This window comes from Rhamphochromis sp. 'chilingali' (genome assembly GCF_963969265.1).
Source record: "Rhamphochromis sp. 'chilingali' genome assembly, chromosome: 9".
Lineage (NCBI taxonomy): Eukaryota > Metazoa > Chordata > Actinopteri > Cichliformes > Cichlidae > Rhamphochromis > Rhamphochromis sp. 'chilingali'.
The window spans coordinates 17,945,098-17,949,755 of NC_137936.1; the positions used below are offsets into that span (position 1 = coordinate 17,945,098).

The window sequence follows — 4,658 nt, forward strand, 5'->3', positions numbered from 1 at the left end:
TGAGCTGAGCATTGTTTAACTCCCACAGCCTAGCTGAGAATTGTTGCCGATTACGTCCATCACAATGTACAATCTTCTGATGGTTGTTTCCAGCAGTATAATGCACCATGAAAAGCTCAGATCATCTCAGGTTTTCTTACACACCAATGAGTTCTCTGCATTTAAATGGCCTCCACAGGCACCAGATCTTATATATAACCTGTAGGGTGCACTCAGAAAAATTATGGTTCTTAAATGGTTCTTCAGATGGCTTCATGGTTCTTTAAAGAACCATCATACGTCAAAGAACCTTTTTATTTTGTGGATGGTTCTTCAGCTATTACAAATGGTTCTTTAAAGAACAAAAGGTTCTTCATCCTTAGCTATCTGAGTTTGATGGTGTAAATAGCATAAATATTTATTCACTATAATGAGGCTGTGAATTATACTGTGTGTTTTCTTTGTGTGCATGTGTGTGCGAAGGGAGAGGGCGGGTTACCTGGCAATTACCCTTTAAGAGAAGATGGTAGGAAACTGAATATTCAAATAAAAGTCAGAAATATTTCCTTAAAAATATACTGGTGGCAGGGGTGGGGGCCAAAGCCTAAAGACCCTAACCCCCCCCCCCCCCCCCCCCCCACACACACACACACAGACACACACCCCTAACCCCACAAACACATTATGAATATGGTGAGTTAACAAGCAGTAGACACAATACACACATTCAAGTACTGTACTTTAGTTTTAAATTTTAATAAAGCATTACTATTTTCTACTCCAAGGCATTACTTTTGAGATTATTATATATTTTTGAAAATATAGTATAATGATAATACTAGTTATTGTAAACTTTACAAACCACCCAGCAGTATGTAAAGTCAAATTATAAAATACAAGTAAATAACAATTGCAGAACAGAATGTCAGTGTAATGAACACACACTTCGTTTTGACAAAGCGCACAGCTTAGGTAAATGATCTGAGTAGTTGTTCATCACTGAGCAATTTGTTAATATGTGTTTCGAGCCAAATAAATGACAGGGAGAGAGAGTGACGTCAGAACACGTCATACTATAACCTCCCGGGAGCGGACGGAGGGGGTCAGTCGTTGGGATGCGCATGCGCAGACAGAGTGCGCGAGCGGCGGGCCTTGACCTTTCGGGGGGGGAAAAAAACACTTTCTCACGGACGGTGACAGCGAAACGGATAACAGTCTTCAGTACCTTCTGGACTTTGAAGCTGTGGATTCTGGGACTGTTGGAAGAGGTAAAACATTTTCATTAAAACCTTATTACTGTTTTGTTTTTGTTACTCGTCATTGTAGCTTGCTGTTAATGTTGTGCTAACAGTAGCGATTAGCTAGATACGTTAGCCGTTGACGTCAGCGCAATTTAGTATCCAACTGTTTTCTTAACAAAACCACTGTTATAATGAAGTGAAGGTGCTCCCAGCTAATTTGAACCTTTGGCTTCTAAAATATGTGGTTCAATTGCGTGCTGCGTACATAACCTAATGTCAGCTAGACCGAAATTAAAATTAATATGTTGTTAAAGTCACTAAAATGGCGCCTGAAGCCTGTTGTGAGCTCTGTGTCTGCTCTAGAAACTCTGAAATTCTGTAGATCTGAGCCGTACATTAAATACTCACATGAACCTGTACTTTGAATTCTGTATGAGCTGTATAAAATACAGCTATGCATAAGAGTTTTGAATGAATAATTAGATTAGATAACTCTTTATTGTCTAATCTAATTATATAGAAATGAATAGAAATGTGACATGAGAAGGTGTGTCTTTGACTGTTCCTGTATAACTTATTTTCGGACTAGTTGACAAGTTATGCTCCGGTCATTTGATGTTTCCAAGATAGATGTTCTTTTGTAATATAGTTAATTTTTTTGTATATTTCATTTACCCACCATCATACATCATACATACAAGCTAAGAAGAGGTCGTTATACTAACAAGAGGTATTAACGGTATTAACAGAAAAGCTCTACAACGCATTGTGAGAACAGCTGAGAGGATAGTTGGTGTACCACTCCCCTCCCTGCAAGACATTTACACCACTCGCCTCACCCGCAAAGCCATCACAATTGTCAACGATGCAACCCACCCCGCGCACTGTCTGTTCAGCCTCCTGCCCTCTGGAAAGAGATACAGAAGTCTCCACTCCCGCACTACCAGGCTCACCAACAGCTTCATCCACCAGGCTGTGAGACTGCTGAACTCTCTTCCCTCCCGACTCCCAGCCAGCAGAATCACCAGATTGGCAGAAGTATAGGAAGACAGATTGGACTCTACTCCCCCTCACCCACGCACACTCTCCAACAAAGAAACACTCTCTGAACCAAGAACTGAAAACATTCCTGACTTGCATTGCAATTGCACACACCTGCAACTATATATATATTTTTAGTATTTCTTTTAGCACTATTTATATTATTATATTACTATTTATTACTTTATTGTTAGGGCTGTTTTTGTTGTGCATCTGCACCTTATTGTTGTCAATGTCTACGCATGGGACAGTGTGAAACGTAATTTCAATTCCTTTGTATGGCAAGTACATTTGAAGAAATTGACAAATAAAAAGTATTCTATTCTATTCTAATGGGCAGGGATAGCTCAGTAGGTAGAGTGGTGGCCCCATGATCGGAAGGTCGGGGGTTCAACTCCACTGAACGGCTACCCTGAGGTACCCCTGAGCAAGGTACCGTCCCTACACACTGCTCCCCGGGCGCTGCATTGATGGCTGCCCACTGCTTTACTGGGTGAATGGGTTAAATGCAGAGGAACTATTTCCCTATGGGGACTAACACATACACATTATACATTATTATAACACTGGGCCAAAGTTCAGCACATGGTTAAAGTTTGTAATCCAGCCAGGGTGTAAATATCACTCAGCTGAAGCAGGCAGCATCAACACATAAATCTACTCTACCCGGCTTAAATCACAAGAGCACCTCTGACCAAAAAGCTGTAGATTTTTCTTGTTTGCACAAATTAATCCAGATTCACATTAATTGTGTTCACAGCTCCAACAAAATGAGGAAGAGAAGGGGGAGAAACACAATTAGGTTGAATTACAATTGGATGGAAGGCGAGGACAAGGAGAAGGAAGCTTTGGATGAGGAGGAAGAGAAGCAGCAGGAGCATCTTTAGGGCTCCCTATGATGTCATTGAGGTTTGTTTCATTAATATGGTCCTCTCACAAAGAAAGATGACTTGTTTTAGTTCACCTACTTCCTGTATTAAATAGTGATGTGCAAAATGTTGTGAAAAACCACAGAGCAGGTACGTATAGTGCATCTGCAGGTAAATGAACATCAAATCTCTAAGACAGACGGAAATCTGTATATTTATCACCCTTATGATAAAACCCATGTCAGCCATTGGTTTATGGACTTTGTATTTTGAAGCCTCAACATTTGCTTTATTGCTGTTGCTATGTTGGGACCATATTAGGATGAGGGATCAGAATCTGGAGTCATGCACACTATTGTTTCATTTAGTGTGTATCCATAAGATTCGTACAGCAGATCCAAGTTGTGCCTTCAAAACAGGAAAGTCGTCTGCATAGAGGAGAACTGTAATAGCAGGCTTGTACAAAGTGAGGCTTTGTGCACTCGTTTTACTTCTGTCACCCTGTTTTGATGCAGATTTCACTTGAAATCAGGCAAGAACTGGACTTATTTTTTACAATGTGTTCTTGTGAATTGATTGTGTATCGCATATGTTTGATTGATTTGACTTTCTGCAAGACAACAGTTGTCCACTGGCCAAAAAAGTTTTCCAAATACCTCCACGTGATCTAGCCTGGATTTAGAAAAGAATAGCAAAAAAAATCTGCACCTCCTTCAGATGCAATTTGTGTTTCTGTGTTCAGAGGCAGCGGTGAGAGGGGAGACCTCAGCTCATCCAGCTGGAGAGCCTGACCAGGAGGAGTCGAACATTAACTCAGCTCTTCCAGGGCACCCTGCAGACTCGGCTACTGGCAACAGCAAGGGATGACGTGAACGCCAAACTGGAGTCCATCACAGGTCAACTGCAGGTATGCGAGTCAGACCTTCTGAGGAGGGTTTCACTTTTCTCTCTTCTTTATAATTGACTCTTTTCTCTCTCTTTCAGCTCCTTGTCTCAGAGTGGGAGGGATTTGAAGCACAAAGGGAGGAGCTTGTCGTTTGGTTGGCTGATATGGATGTCCGCCTGAGTGACTGGAAACACCAGGAAACACCAGTGAAAAACTGAAACAACTGCAGGTGTGGGCTTGTTTTGATATGACATATATTTGATATGATACATACGTCAGAGACATTATCCTAAACTGGACTAACAAAGGACCATGAGTACAACATGAAAAGTACATTACATAGCGTAAGGCTGAAGTTCATTGATCATTTTAATCATAAACTTGTTGTTGAAATGTTTTTACTGAACATGCAAACATCTGCTGATGAAAATGTGTTGATTTATTGGTCTGTTATGAAGCTATTGCTATTTCTAATGTGTTTTATCACTTTCTGATGTTTTATTAATTAAACAATACATGTATTATTTGTTGTGTTATCTGTAGCTATAGTATTTATATATATTTATTTATAGTATAGCAAATATATTTAATTATTACTGTTTAAAACACTAATATGTGACATGTATTAGTAGTGATGTTGTG

The 4,658-nt window shown here is 40.1% G+C and overlaps 1 long non-coding RNA gene across 2 annotated transcripts; it reads left to right on the top strand.

The window, feature by feature from the left end:
• The first annotated feature begins 936 nt into the window (after positions 1-936).
• On the top strand, positions 937-4,658 carry LOC308402834. Of its 2 annotated transcripts, XR_013972814.1 has the most exons (4): positions 937-1,247; positions 3,022-3,170; positions 3,873-4,037; positions 4,115-4,658. It is a non-coding gene; the product is annotated as an uncharacterized lncRNA (long non-coding RNA). The 2 variants fall into 2 exon arrangements; XR_013972815.1 differs by lacking the exon at positions 937-1,247 and having other exon boundaries at positions 2,887-3,170.